This window comes from Saccopteryx leptura, chromosome 10 (assembly GCF_036850995.1).
Source record: "Saccopteryx leptura isolate mSacLep1 chromosome 10, mSacLep1_pri_phased_curated, whole genome shotgun sequence".
NCBI lineage: Eukaryota > Metazoa > Chordata > Mammalia > Chiroptera > Emballonuridae > Saccopteryx > Saccopteryx leptura.
The window spans coordinates 19446362-19462462 of NC_089512.1; the positions used below are offsets into that span (position 1 = coordinate 19446362).

General features: G+C 47.3%; 1 protein-coding gene across 1 annotated transcript in view; it reads left to right on the top strand.

Annotated features, from left to right (window-relative positions):
- OSBPL10 (oxysterol binding protein like 10) overlaps positions 1-16101 on the top strand; it is a 296950-nt gene that overhangs the window by 234170 nt on the left and 46679 nt on the right. The gene's annotated exons all lie outside the window — the stretch shown is intronic.

Consider the following 16101-nt stretch of genomic DNA (forward strand, 5'->3'; position numbering starts at 1 on the left):
AAAATAAGGTAATATGCTGTTTTGGTCCTTTAGCTAATTCTTTTAACCCAAAGTTTCATTCTTAAAATTTTGTTCAAAATATTTGTCACATTTGTTATCAGCTGTTTGATCAAAGAGTGAGATAGCTATCGCTGACTACAGTGGTTGAAAATCACTTGATTGAATTCTGTGATGACCCCACAAAGTTTAATTCTTTTTTTTTATTTTTCCGAAGTGAGAAGTAGGGTGAGGGGGAGGCAGAGAGACAGACTCCCACATGCACCTGACCGGGATCCACCCAGCATGCTCACCAGGGGGCAATGCTTGGTCCCTCTGGGGTGTTGCTTCACTGTAATTGGAGCTATTCTAGCACCTGAGGTGGAGGCCGTGGAACCATCCTCAGCCCCTGGGCCAACTTTGCTCCAGTGGAGCCTTGGCTGTGGGAGGGGAAGAGAGAGAGAGAGAGAGAGAGAGAGCGAGAAAGGAGAGGGGGAAAGGTGGAGAAGCAGATGGGCGCTTCTCCTGTGTGCCCTGGCTGGGAATTGAACTCGAGACTTTCAAATGCGGGGCTGATGCTCTACCACTGAGCCAACCGGCCAGGGCCCCCCCACAAAGTTTAATTCTAGATGGTTGCTACATAGGAAACGTCGTTGATCACATTTAGAGTTTGTTATAAGTAAGTTTGAGTTTGATATGATTACCCCTTCCCACCCTCTTCCCCATAGTGTCATTAGATAGTTCAATGAGATCTCCTTTTCAGATCCTGGAAGACAGACTTTTATATTTCTTTGAATCATAGCCTTTGAATTACTAAATCTTCAAATTAGAATAGTCTATAGGGGTCAAATGGCCACTCCCCAGACAGGAGTGGCTGACTTGCTAAAACTGTTGGTAGTAGAGACAGTTTGATATTTGGACGTCCTTTCTCCCAAGCCGGTGCCCTTTCCTCTATATTATACAACTTCCTGTACCAGGGAGGATTCTTCCAGCTGCAAATAAGAGAGACCCAATAATTGGAAGCTCAAGCAAATTAATTCTCTCACACAGTAGGAATTCTGCCAGTATGTGGTTCCAGGCTGGGCATAGCAACTCTTGATGGCTTCAGAGACACACAGACTTCTGGAAAAGCAGTACGGAAATTTCTTTAAAAAATTAAAAGTAGAACTACCATGTAATCCAGGAGCCCTACTTTTGCGTGTTTGTTCAAGAGAAATAAAATTAGGATCTTGAAGGAATATTTGCACTCCGGTGTTCATTGTAGCATTCTGCATAATTGCCAAGAGGTGGAAACAATCTAAATGCCCATCAGTGGATGAATGTCTAAAGAAAATGTGGTACACACATATAAGGGATTATTATTCAGCCTTTTGGAAGAAGGAAGTCTGGTCGTAGGCTGCAATGTGGTTGAACCCTGGGAACATTATGCTAAGTGAAATGAGCTGGTCACAGAAAGACAAATTCTGCAGGGTTTCACTTATCCGAGGAGTCTAATGTAGTCAAACTCATAGAAACAATCCATGTATTGAAGCCCTAACCTTCAATGTGACTGAATCTGGGAGGCAGGGTCTTTGGGAGGGCAATTAAGGTTAAATGGGGTCCTAAGAGTGGGGCCCTAATCTGTAAGAACCCTAAGCTTATAAGAAGAGAACGAGGGAGAAGGCGAGAGAGATCTCATTCTCTCTGTGTTGTGAGGAGGGTAAGCGATGAGGCAGCCATCTGCAAACCAAGAAGAAGGTCCTTGCTAGGACCCACCCACGCTGGCATTCTGATCTTGAACTTCCAGCCTCTAGAACTGTGAGAAAATAAATTCCTGTTGTTTAAATTACCTAGTCTATGGTATTCTGTTATGGCAGCCCAAGCTGCCTCAGACACTCAGTTTATTAACTCCATGCATATTTCACAATAGTTAAACAGCAGGTTCTCAAATAACGTCGTCTGGTTTAATGTTATTTTGTTGTAACGTTGATGAGCTGCTGTAGGAATTTAACTCTTGTTTATATCAATTCGCCTATGATAAAACTTTTTTTAATTTGTACTTGTACTTTGTTCAAGTCATAGAACCTATCAATGGTGTTGAGAGACGACTTCCTGTAATTGCGTTTTATATCTTGAGATTAGAGGCAGGAGGAATGGCTTTCAGCCAAGTGATGTTTGCAGGCTAGGAGCCAAGACCATGGAGGTCCTGGGGACGTGAGGCTGTGGCTGTAGGTTTCCCTGAGGTCTGTAGCCATCAAGACGACCATGTGTGAGATGGCATGCAATGTCAAGACATGTTTCATGGCACTCTAATGATAGGCTGAATTGTTGTGGCTTCCGTGACTAGGAGCTTCCTGCTCTCTTGCAAAGTAGCATTTTTCTGCCCTCCTTCCTTGTCTTGTTAACAAACCAAGCACAACCTTCTCACACAAACCTAAGCCCTGTGTGCTTTCCCCAAGGGCTTCTTAAACTTCGTTTTTGGCAGCACTCCTGAGCTCTCTAGGAGGCCCGACAGTGCAATTTCCTGTTCAGCTTTGGGGGATTAATTTCACTTTATGCTACTTTTTCAAAGACATGCTCCTTCCTCCCTCCCTTTTCCCTTCCTCTTCCTCTATTCCTTCCTTCCTTTTCATGGGTGGTAATAGGCTTTTGTTTCCTTGGCTGGGTGTTGCTTTTGTAAGAGAGGTAGAATGTCGTGCAAAAAGTCCCAATTCATATTTTTTTCAGGGGCCAGTAGGTTGGTTTGGGGCTCTTCGTGGATTTCAACCCAGGAGTAAGCAAGACTTTGGGGGTTAGCCTTAGGAGGGGTCACCCTGTTGCTCCCCCTCACTCCCCTCCCTCCCCCCACCCCCAGGCCAGTGTGGCTTTGTGACATAAATCCCCTCCAGAATGTTGGGGAGGTAGCCGCCTTGACTTTGCCTTTTGTGAGCTGGAGCCATATGAAGGAAACCAGCGGCAAGTGGCGTAATCCCTTCTGCCCTGCAGCGGTGCCCAAAGGACTAAGCGCTTTGAAACTGGTGAATGGGAAGGGCTGTAACACGCTGCAGCGTGTAGTACGGGTTGGCCCTCTTCCCCCTCTTCTCTCTGCCTTCCTATCACTCCTGTTACCGCGGAGGGAGAGAGTCAGATCCCGACCAGAGGTGACGCGTTGAAGAGATGGTAGCGATGTGGTATGATACTTTTCAGTACTCTGTTGTTCTGGGGTGCTCATTCTCATCCTATAAAGGTGGCCCCAGCTTTTACAACTCCCCCTGCCTCCCCCCTTGCCTGCCTCGTCCCAGGAAATTATACCGGTATAAACGAGCTTTTCCACCGTCTGCCTGGCTCACATTTTTATTTGCCCATGATGAATAACTATCCTCACGGTGATTTATATGCAGCCTTGGATGACGCTTACTTTCCTAAGATGGAAAGTCGACGCTCAGAGATTTATGGTCTTGGAAAAAGAATGGTATGGAAGGAAAGAGTGAAATCTTTCCCCACATATACAGTGTTTTGGGCTTTGTCTGAATTAATCAATGAGTTCCTATATCCCTTTTGCAATTTGAATTGAGTTTTGTGGATGGATTGTGTGCTGTGCAGCGCAGGGGCCTACTGTGTACTAAATCATAATGGTAAATTTAAAATCTTTTGGTAACGATGATAGGGGTGAGCCGCTATGCAGCGTGTAAACTGTGTGTGTACGTGAAACAGAGCCAGAGAACAACACAGAGCTGTAGAATTTCCAAGTTTTGTTAGTGATTTTCGGACCCTGGGCATATAGGGCCCAGCCGCTGGTTTGCCAGCAGCTCCGTGGCTGTCCATCCTGTCTCTGTCCACTCCAGGGTCATAGCTGTCCTTCCTGTCTCTGTCCACTCCAGGGCCACAGCTGTCCACCCTGTCTCCGTCCACTCCAGGGTCACAGCTGTCCACCCTGTCTCCGTCCACTCCAGGGCCATAGCTGTCCATCCTGTCTCCGTCCACTCCAGATCCATAGCTGTCCACCCTGTCTCTGTCCACTCCAGGGTCATAGCTGTCCACCCTGTCTTCGTCCACTCCAGGGTCATAGCTGTCCATCCTGTCTTCGTCCACTCCAGGGTCACAGCTGTCCATCCTGTCTTCGTCCATTCCAGGGCCATAGCTGTCCATCCTGTCTCCATCCACTCCAGGGCCATAGCTGTCCACCCTGTCTTCGTCCACTCCAGGGTCATAGCTGTCCATCCTGTCTTCGTCCACTCCAGGGCCATAGCTGTCCATCCTGTCTTCGTCCACTCCAGGGCCATAGCTGTCCACCCTGTCTTCGTCCACTCCAGGGCCATAGCAGCCCTCGCCTCTGCTGATAGATTCAGAGCAGCAAGGGCCAAGTGTGTGGGTGGGCTCTGTGGGGGAACAGGTGCAGTCGGGTCTCGTGTGACACCCTGTCACCACCATCTTTTTTTCTCTGTCATTGTTCACAGCTGATTTTCCCTCTGTCACCTGTGGCTCTCTTTATTGGCTACGATAATCTCAGCAAATGACCTCATCATGAATAAGTGTAAGAAGAGTAGCAAATGTACAGTCATAGGCAGGAAGAGGAAAACAGAACTTTCTCGGGAAATGAAATGAAAATCAATTGAGAATAGTGTACCCATCCTTAAAACCATGGAAGTGTGCTCCAAATTGCCCAAATCTTGATTCACATTTGACTTGATTTCATCAGAATTTCTTTCCTTCAGAAAGAACAAGAAATGTGTATAACTTTTTCATAGTAATTTAAAATTAATATTACAAGAATATCACAGCTCAACTCCTTATGCTTGAATGTGTAGAATTTAACCCACATTATGAGGTTAGAAGAGCTTTCTGGGTCACTCTGACAAGGGACCTGCAGTATGAATGACATTATTTGGAAAATGTGTTTCAGATTTCACATACTTTCTTTTCAGTAGCTCCTGTACTCAAATTCAGAGCGAACTTGTAGCTCTGACTTAGAAAGGAAATACACATATTATATAATTCAGAAAGAAAACGCCTGCTTTGGGGGCTGTGAAGTTTTTGCACAGTAGACTGATACCAATTTGATGTATTGAATTGAGGAAAGAAATGGAAGCAGGAGAAAGGGGCTAGCTTGTATTCACGCGCCCTATTTTTTTTACTTTATCATGATGAAATTTTAGAGCTAAAAACTTTATTTGGGATGGGATTTTATATAGAAATGCCCCAACTGGGAAAACACCTGCCTGTTTTGGATATTGCTCTATGAGATCAGTGGTTCTTAACCAGGTGAGTGGAGACTCCTCGTGCCCTGCACGGGTGAGGAATGGATGTTACCACCGTTAACTTCCTGAGCCTTACCAGAAAGCCTTTATAAACATCACAGTGCCCAGAATGGGAGATACAAAATAATAAGAAAGTCAACGAGAGATCCTGCTTTAGATAACTTGGCTGTTGAGATGAGCAATAAAACGTTTTTCAAAGTCCCAGGGGTGTTTTGGAGATGGACAGTTAAGTGATTGTATTTCTAGGATCATAGGAATAAAGCTAATAATATTCCCGTTCTTCTCTTGAGCACTTTAGTATAGAGTAGAGGTCAGACTAAGTTATCCCTTGATGGGAAGAGGATTAACGTGATGCCTTTGAGAGTGTCCACTCTGGAGGCTGACAGAGCGGTTTGAACCGAAGCCCTTTCACTTACTGGGTGTGAGACTGTGGGCATGTGAATTGTCAATGGTAATGATCATAGTAACTTCCCGTTGGAAACGTCGGGAGGATTAGATGAGATCATGTATTTTCAGTGTTCAGCTCATTGCCTGGCACAGAGTAGGTACTCAGGAGCAAGGCAGCCTTTATTCAAGTTGTTCTCTGGCCCTGGCTGGTTGGCTCAGTGGTAGAGCGTCGGCCTGGCGTGCGGGGAACCCGGGTTCGATTCCCGGCCAGGGCACATAGGAGAAGCGCCCATTTGCTTCTCCACCCCCCCCCCCTCCTTCCTCTCTGTCTCTCTCTTCCCCTCCCGCAGCCGAGGCTCCATTGGAGCAAAGATGGCCCGGGCGCTGGGGATGGCTCCTTGGCCTCTGCCCCAGGCGCTAGAGTGGCTCTGGTCGCGGCAGAGCGATGCCCCGGAGGGGCAGAGCATTGCCCCCTGGTGGGCAGAGCGTTGCCCCTGGTGGGTGTGCCGGGTGGATCCTGGTCGGGCACGTGCGGGAGTCTGTCTGACTGTCTCTCCCCGTTTCCAGCTTCAGAAAAATACCAAAAAAAAAAAAAAAAAAAAAAAGTTGTTCTCTGACCTATCTATCTTGTCCTTGTTGGTAGGTATGAAGTGTGTTGAGAAACCCCGAAGAGCATTTATTTATATGCTATTCTGGTTTCCTGACGTGAGATTCACTTGTCTTTTGTGAGTCTTCCAAAAGAGCAGTCTGGGTATAAACGATGACAAATATATTTATTTGTATGATAGGGCATGATTTACAAAGGACTGTCATTAATAACTTATTCAAATCAGGCTTCTCCAGATGTAGCTGAATAATTATCAAGGCAATTTTATTGCTGGTGTCTTGTTTGGGTTCTCTTGTTTTTAGAAAGTCCTAAAAATCAGCCAGCTGAGTTGGCAGTGTGGGCCCAGGCCATTGGGCATCTGTAAGGTGGGAGGCCCAGGTGGGCTGATTTTTACAGCAGACCCAGCTTTGCCCACAAGAGGAAACCTGGGATGTAGAAGAAATAAAGGAAACGTACTGTATTTTTCGCTTCATAAGACACACCTGACCATAAGACACACATAGGGCTTTAAGGAGGAAGATAAGAAAAAAAAAATCTGAACCAAATGGTGTGTTAAAATATTTAATAAAATACCGTATTTTTTGCTTCATACAATGCACAGGCATTTTCCCCTCCACTTTTTTGGGGAAAAGTGCATCTTATGGAGCAAAAAATACGGCCCTGGCCTGTTGGCTCAGCGGTAGAGCGTCGGCCTGGCGTGTGGGGGACCCGGGTTTGATTCCCGGCCAGGGCACACAGGAGAAGCGCCCATTTGCTTCTCCACCCCCACCCCCTCCTTCCTCTCTGTCTCTCTCTTCCCCTCCCGCAGCCGAGGCTCCATTGGAGCAAAGATGGCTCAGGCGCTGGGGATGGCTCCTTGGCCTCTGCCCCAGGTGCTAGAGTGGCTCTGGTCACGGCAGAGCGACCCCCCGGAGGGGCAGAGCATCACCCCCTGGTGGGCAGAGCTTCGCCCCTGGTGGGCGTGCCAGGTGGATCCCGGTCGGGCACATGCAGGAGTCTGTCTGACTGTCTCTCCCCGTTTCCAGCTTCAGAAAAATACAAAAAAAAAAAAAAAAAAAATACGTAGGTAGGTTGCATTAGTTTCCTATTGCTGCTATAACAAATTGCCCCAAAATTAACAGCTTGAAACAACACAAATTTACTGTCCTACAATTCTGGATGTTAGAAGTCTGACACAGGTCTCAGTGAATTAAATTCAAGGTGTTAGAAGGGATATATTCCTTTCTGGAGATTCTAGGGGGAAATCTATTTTCTTGGCTTTTCTAGCTTTAGAGGCTGCTTGAATTCCTTGGCTTGTGGCCCCTTCCTCTATCGTTAGGCCCACGAACACTGCATCTTTTGACCCTGCTTCCATATTCATTCCTCCTTCTGGCTTCTCCCTTCTGCTTCCCTCTCCCACTTTTAAGGATCTGTGTGGTTACATTGGGCCCACCCAGATAATTTAGGTAGTCTCCCTACTTTAATATCAGCTGATTAGCGACCTTAATTCCCCATTTCCATCTAACTTGACATAGTCACCATCCTAGGACTGAGGACTTGGATATCTTTAGGCCGTTATACACCTTACCACAGCAGGTGAGCTGGTTGGCATTCACCATGGTGAATGGGGGGGGGGGGAAACGGGTCAACCTCTGGTTTGCAAACAGTGCAAATGGTTCGGTTGCTCCCTTTGAGGAAAGCAGTCGGCTCAGCTGGGTACGTTATTGGGAGAAGAGTATCTGGCTTTGCTCTTTGTACGCAGTGAAACCTTGCTTTTCCTGGTCTGGTACTGCCCCTCCCCCTTCCTCCCCCTCCCCCTGCCTCCCAAAGCCTCCGAATTAAAACCAAACATGAAACCGTGAAGTCATTTTTGACAGTTCCTACAATTAGTAGCTTAGCAGTGGGAGGAGAAGGGCTTTAAAAATTATTGTGAAACAACATAATTGCTGCATAAAAATATAGCGTAGGATTGTAGGAAGTCAGAAGTAAAAATCCACAGTTTCAATTCTTCATTCTGGTGTTATCTCTTGTAAGGGGCTAGTATGTCTCTCCCGGGGAGTTTCTTTGCACAGAAAACACATATCTATATATATTTTACACCAGTGGAACACACTGTAGATAATGTATATAGAACATGGCTTTTTAATTTTAATTTTTAAATTTTATTATTATTATTATTGTATTTTTCTGAAGTGAGAAGCAGGGAGGCAGAGAGACAGACTCCCGCATGTGCCTGACTGGGATCCACCTGGCATGCCCACTAGGGGACAATACTCTGCCCATCTGGGGCATTGCTACGTTGCAAGAAGAGCCATTCTAGCACCTGAGGTGGAGGCCATGGAGCCATCCTCAGCGACCAGGCCAACTTTGCTCCAATGGAGCCTTGTCTGTGGGAGAGAAAGAGAGAGATAGAGAGGAGAGGGGGAAGGGTAGAGAAGCAGATAAATGCTTCTCCTGTGTGCCCTGGCCGGGAATCAAACCTGGGACTTCCACATGTTAGGCCAACGCTCTATGACTGAGCCAACCAGCCAGGGCTTTAATTTTTAATTTGATGATATATCTTAGTTACCTTCTCACGTCTGTTTGTAGAGATTGTTTGTATTCCTTTTAGCCATTGCAAAGCATTCAGCTCAATGAATGTATAGTAATTCATGGAATTAATAAACCATAACTTACTTAACCAGTAATTTATTTAACCGGCCCTGTGAGAGACATTTAGATTGTCCAGTTTTTCTTTTACAAATGGCACTCTGCACATATTGTGCGCACTTATGCAAATCTGTCTTATAGTTGAAAACTGTCTAGAAGTGAAATTTAAGTAGAATTCAGTTGACAAGAGAGGGGATTTAAAATTTTGCTAAGTATTACCAAACTACTTCCAAGATTGAGCCAAACTGATTCACCCACAGCAAGGTGTGAGGGCTGCCATTTTCTTGCACCTCTGCCCTTAGGAATGAATATCACGTTCCTCTTTTCTTACCAGCATTTTCTTTTTGGAAGAAAACGGTATCTCACTTTAATTTCTATTTTTAAAATTGTGACTGAAGTTAAGAATATGTTTCACATATTTACCATTTGTATTTCCAAATCAGTTGGGCTTTTTAAATTAATGTTTGATAAGAATTCTTTTTTTTTTTTTTTTTTTTTTTGTATTTTTCTGAAGCTGGAAACAGGGAGAGACAGTCAGACAGACTCCCACATGCGCCCGACCGGGATCCACCCGGCACGCCCACCAGGGGGCGATGCTCTGCCCCCGGGGAGTCGCTCTGTTGCGACCAGAGCCACTCTAGCGCCTGGGGCAGAGGCCAAGGAGCCATCCCCAGCACCCGGGCCATCTTTGCTCCAATGGAGCCTTGGCTGCGGGAGGGGAAGAGAGAGACAGAGAGGAAGGAGAGGGGGAGGGGTGGAGAAGCAGATGGGCGCTTCTCCTATGTGCCCTGGCTGGGAATCGAACCCGGGACTTCTACACGCCAGGCCAACGCTCTACCACTGAGCCAACCAGCCAGGGCTGATAAGAATTCTTTTTATAGTGAGCCGATTAGTTCTTCATTATATGGGGCAGTATTTTGTTCATTTCTGGGCTGCACGTTTAGAGGGAAGAAGTGGTGGACATCAGTTACGGTCATAGTCATCGATGTAAGATCTTTTCCCATGAAGGATCCTTTAGCTTAAATGGGCTGGAGAGGCAGATTCCCCTTACATTCTTTCTTAAAAATTTAGCATTAGTTTCAAACGAGGCTCCGGAATTTTGTCTGTTGCTGTCTCAGACCACCCCATGGGGCGAGCCACAAGGTGCTCTGTGTTTGCGTCGGCTACTTTGTGGAGGTGCAGCAGCCGCGGGTGTCTAGGTGAGCGGTGTGGTAATATGCATTTCCTCTTCCTGGAGTCGTCATCTAGCCAGAACCAAGCAGCCTTCTCTCTAAGAGCCTCAGCTAGGTGGAGCCCTTGTCTTCGCTGCCCTCACCTTCCCTCCGGTCTTAGGTCTTGCTCTGAAGCAGATGCCAAGCTTGTGTAGAGACTCATTCTATGGTGGTTCTGGTTTAGACCCTCTTAGCGGTTCTCAACCTGTAGGTCACGACCCCAGCGGGGTCACCTAAAGCCATTGGAAAATACATAATGCATATCAGGTATTTACATTCCGAATCATAACTGTAGCAAAATTACAGTTATGAAGTAGCCACCAAAATTATTTTTTGGTTTGGGGTCACCGCAACATGAGGAACTGTATTGCGGGGTCACTGCATTAGAAAGGTTGAGAACCACTGACCTACATCCATCCAGGGTGTGGTGCTGTTGGTTTTTAAGGCAGTTTTAGGCAGTTTTTTTTTTTTTAATCAAGTGGACAAAAAACAGCAGTACTTTTTTGTCTCACAACTGAAGCACTTAATGTCAGAAGGTTATTTTAGTTCAAAAGACACTGGATTATGAATGGCATAATAAAATGTATCCAGTTAAATATTAATTTCAAGTCTACTATTTACATAGCATGAGGTATTTTTAAACTCACATGAAGGCTGTGCTTCATGGGCATGCTTTATGAATGGGGTGAAGACTTACTGTTCAAGTGTAGAGCATTTATCAGAATGTCCACCCACCCAAGTGACAGAACTGAGCCTCAAGAGTCATCATAGGGCTGCGTTATGCTGGAAAAATGAAAATTCTGTGCATCAGAATTGATCTAAAAAAAGAAAAACAAGAATTCAGTATTTATAAGAGAATAGGTCCTACCTCAGTATACTTGGACTTTAAAATTCACTTGCTCCTTTTCGTGCTAAATATAATAATCCCACAGTTCCGATCATTAATAGCGCTCACACTATTACTGTGAGCCCATTACCCTAGAATGATTACAGCTGTCTCACAGTTTCCCCTCGAAGTTTTCACTGAATGAAGCATTTCAGAGTGACAGTTTTTAAAGTAGAAGACATAGTAAGCCTCATTCTGATTTTATGACAGTGGAATAATATGAAAAAAATATGAATTGCTGCAATTACCCTCTTAGAATACTGAGCATCAATTCACATTTGAATTAAAGTACAGGGAGACTTTTTTTTTTTTTAATTTTCCATTGATTTGAAATAGAGAAAGGGAGAAAGGGAAAGGAAAGGAGAGAGGAAGGGTGGGAGACAGACAGAGATGCATCCATTTAGTTGTTCCATTAGGTGTTCACTCATTGGTTTCACCTTGGATGTACCCTTACCTGGGATCGAACCTGCAGCCTTGGTGTGCCAGGATGATGCTCTCTCTACTGCACCACCCATCCAGGGCCCAAACCTTCTTTTAATATCTTCTGTCACAGTAGCTAGAAAAACGGACATACATAATGCAAATTAAACAGTAGAGAAAAGTGCCTTTTATTGGAGCCCAAAAGTACTGAGTGAGATTTGGAGGTTGTAGTTTTAATAGAGCCTACGTGGTGCTTCCTTATTGTAAAATTAAAAGGGCCACGATGGTTAAGTTTTTGACTTATTTCCTTTTTTTTTTCCTGAGAAACTACAACCCATTTTCTCCCCAATGCTTATTCCTTTATTTATCAATATTTACAGAAATCAGGACATCATATGCATATGCCAGAAACCTTTTTAAGACAAGTGAAAAGTCTAAAATGGCCCAAGCTTTGGGTTGTTTCTAAAATTCCTAGCTCGTGATCTGCTGTGTCATTGAAACTTTTGAGAGTCAGGGAATGATAATCCAGAACGCACCTCTGGGAGCAAGATGGTGCAGAGCAGCCTGGTTATTTATTTATTTATTTATTTATTTTGTATTTTTCTGAAGTTGGAAACAGGGAGGCAGTCAGACAGACTCCTGCATGCGCCTGACCGGGATCCACCTGGCATGCCCACCAGGGGGCGATGCTCTGCCCATCTGGGGCGTAGCTCTGTTGCAACCAGAGCCATTCTAGTGCCTGAGGTGGAAGCCATAGAGCCATCCTTAGCGCCGGGCCAACTTTGCTCCAATGGAGCCTCGGCTGTGGGAGGGGAAGAGAGAGACAGAGAGGAAGGAGAGGGGGAGGGGTGGAGAAGCAGATGGGTGCTTCTCCTGTGTGCCCTGGCCGGGAATCAAACCCGGGACTCCTGCACGCCAGGCTGATGCTCTACCACTGAGCCAACCGGCCAGGGCCTAGCAGCCTGGTTTTGATCCTTCGGAGGCTGGGATGCAACCGAGTGTGTTAGTTAGTGGTGGGTGCCAGGAACGTGGGCAGCCCTTTGTGAGTGCCTTCTGTGTGGCCTGGAGAGAACATTAGCTGCAGGACAGTTTCCAATGCACTTTGCTTTTTTCCATTATTCATGATGTGCAGTCCCTTGATGCCTGCGAAGAATAGTCAACAACTCTTGCTTCTAATGACTTGTAAATCAAAACTGTCCCGTGGTTGGTAATGACCCTGGTTATTGCCTCTGTGTTATCACATCTTCCCCAAATCTCCATTGGAGAGAATCAGGTAGGACTTTCCAGGTTAGAGGCATAATGATTAAAATGGACAGATAAAATTCCAAGTCAGAGTTAAGTGTCTGGTGCAGTCACTGATGAAAATACAATCACTTTGTTCCACTAAGTGTTAATTAATAGCTTTCCAATTCTTCTGGGGCCATTGAGTGGAATTTCCAGAACCTGGTCTGATGTTGAGAAATACCATTTTCTTATTCAACTTGTGACAAGTTTTTGAGAAAAGTTGTCCATTTGTCTGTTTTGCTTTTCCTAGTACCTAAGGCAGTGCCCTGTCCACGCTGGGTGCTCAGGATTCAGTTTGGGGAATCAGAAGGGGCCAAGTGACACAGCTCCTGCTACAGTTTCTCCTGAGTGCCAGGCCTCGAACACACCTGCTGCTTTTCCCTGCTCTTCCTAGAAGCCCCTAGGGCCTGGGAACATGAAAGCAGTATTTCCCAAATGTTAGCATGTATCAGAATCGTGGGGAGGCAATGGGGAGTTTGCTTAGTGGGTAGATACTTTGTTTTACAAGATGTAAAAGTCCTAGAAATCTGTTGCACAACAGGCCCTGGCCGGTTGGCTCAGCCATAGAGTGTCGGCCCGGCATGTGGAAGTCCCGGGTTCAATCCCTGGCCAGGAGAAGCGCCCATCTGTTTCTCCACCCCTCCCCCTCTCCTTCCTCTCTGTCTCTCTCTTCCCCTCCTGCAGCCAAGGCTCCATTGGAGCAAAGTTGGCCCAGACGCTGAAGATGGCTCCATGGCCTCTGCCTCAGGTGCTAAAATGGCTCCAGTTGCAACAGAACAACACCCCAGATGGGCAGAGCATCGCCCCCTGGTGGGCATGCTGGGTAGATCCCGGTCGGGCGCATGCGGGAGTCTGTCTGCCCCTCCCACCCCCACTTCTCACTTCGGAAAAATTAAAAAAAAAAAAAAGATCTGTTGCACAACAGTGTGAATATAGTAAACACTGCTGAAGTGTACATTTAAAAACAGTTAAGATGGTAAAGCCTTGGCTGGGTAGCTCGGTGGATAGTGTTGAGCTGATATGCCAGATGTCATAGGTTCCGCCCGCCAGTCAGGGCATGTGTGAGAAGTAATCAATGAGTGTGCAATTAGATGGAACAACTAGGCGAAACAATGAGTTCTTTCTCTCCCTCTCCCCCTCCCCCTCCCCCTCCCCCTCCCCCTCCCCCTCCCCCTCCCCCTCCCCCTCCCCCTCCCCCTCCCCCTCCCCCTCCCCCTCCCTCTCCCTCTCCCTCTCCCTCTCCCTCTCCCTCTCCCTCTCCCTCTCCCTCTCCCTCTCCCTCTCCCTCCTCTCCCTCTCCCTCTCCCTCTCCCTCTCCCTCTCCCTCTCCCTCTCCCTCTCCCTCTCCCTCTCCCTCCTCTTCTCCCTCCTCTTCTCCCTCTCCCTCTCCCTCTCCCTCTCCCTCTCCCTCTCCCTCTCCCTCTCCCTCTCCCTCTCCCTCTCCCTCTCCCTCTCCCTCTCCCTCTCCCTCCTCTTCTCCCTCCCCTCCCCCTTCCCCTCCCCTTCCCCCTTCCCTTTCCTTCTTCTTATTACCCCCTTCTCTTTTTCTCTCTCTCAAGTCAATGGAAAAATGAAAAAAAAAAAAATTGGATATAGAGGATACATTTATCACAACCCATACATTAAGGTCTGTTCATTGCACCATATATAAATTGTACTTCAGTTAAAAAAGAAAAACTCCCAAATAGACGTAGGCAGGTCTGGGGCCCGAGACTGCGTCGCTGTCAGCCTGCCTGCCGGAGGCTGCAGGTCTGGGACCGCGCATGAAGCTGGCCCGGTTCAGCCGCTCTGCGTACCCACATTGCTCTGCATCCTCCTGTCCCTGCTCAGAGTCGAAGCCCGTGACAGTGTATAATTTGTGGGAAAAGCAAGGCAGTCTGACAGTTAGTGACATCGAGTGTAGAGGCTGAAAGAATCACTAATTGTGGTGCCATCAGCTTTTGTTTCATTGTGTGTACTCTCTGAGTCAAGGCCTTCCCCATCGGCAGAATCAGGAGAAACCCATCACCCGGCACAAAGTACAAATCGATAACAATTTACACTGTGGGCATAGAAAGCAAGAATTCTATTCTTGGCATGCATCAGTGGTTACAATAGAAGCAAATCAGAGGCAGTGGAATTCTTTTCAGTTTTTAGGCACAGAATCATTTTATTACTAGTAGAGTCCCACAATACATCATTCCTTCATCATTTTGTTTCTGAGCTGAAGGTGCTTGTAAAAGTATTCTCTGGTGTTTCAGTGGGAATTTTAGATTTTCAAAACGATCTGCTCTCACTGAGCTTTATATCACTAAGAAGTTAAGAGAGGCACAGCAGTGACCTGGGAGTGACCCGCCAAGCTCACACGCGAGGTTTTGGGGAAGGGAGGGCTTGCTCCTGTCCCCCACGTCATTAGAATGTGCATTATGGCGCTGTTTTTGCAAAGAAATAACACATGGTGGGAAGTGTAGAGATGAGTTGGGTGCAGAGTGGTCCTGTCCAATGGAACTTGCTGCTGTGGTGTGCAGAATGTGGCTGATGCCACTGAGGAGCTGCATTGTCATTTATTTAGTTTTTTTTTTTTTTGTATTTTTCTGAAGCTGGAAACGGGGAGAGACAGTCAGACAGACTCCCGCATGCGCCCGACCGGGATCTACCCAGCACGCCCACCAGGGGCGACGCTCTGCCCACCAGGGGGCGATGCTCTGCCCCTCTGGGGCATCGCTCTGCCGCGACCAGAGCCACTCCAGCGCCTGGGGCAGAGGCCAAGGAGCCATCCCCAGCGCCCGGGCCATCTTTGCTCCAATGGAGCCTTGGCTGCGGGAGGGGAAGAGAGAGACAGAGAGGAAGGAGGGGGGGGATGGAGAAGCAGATGGGCACTTCTCCTGTGTGCCTTGGCCGGGAATCGAACCTGGGACCCCTGCACGCCAGGCCGATGCTCTACCACTGAGCTAACCGGCCAGGGCTTTATTTAGTTTTAATGGCTTCACGTGGCCCATGGCTACCGCCCTGGGCGGTGCTGGTGTGGAGGGCAGCACGATGTGCTGTGGTCAGTGGAGGCTGGACGAGGCGGGACGAGGCTGGGTGAGCGGCGGGAAGGAACGGGAGGAAGGGGTCAGGTTGAGGAAGGCCTTCAATGTCGGGCTGAGTGAGTGGACAGTGTTCTCTGAGCAACGGGACTGCGTCGGAGCCTGTTGTACGGAGATGCATTTTGGGAAGAACATTCCGGGGGACTGTTGCCGGACACAGCATAAGAGGAGGAGTCCAGAGCAGGGAGATAGCCTACGAAATGTTAGGATTAGACAATGACGTGCCTGAGGCCTGGAGTGTGAGAGCCGGGACGGGGAAGGCGGGGACATGTGGACCAGCTGCACGTCTGGATGTGGGGGTGCCGGGGAGAAGAGGGGTGAGCTAACCTGCGGACCGTGAGCCCAGATGACTCCAAAACAGAGAACTCGGGATGCCGCTGGGACCCTTGTAACGTGTGTGCGGATCCGAGCAGAGGGG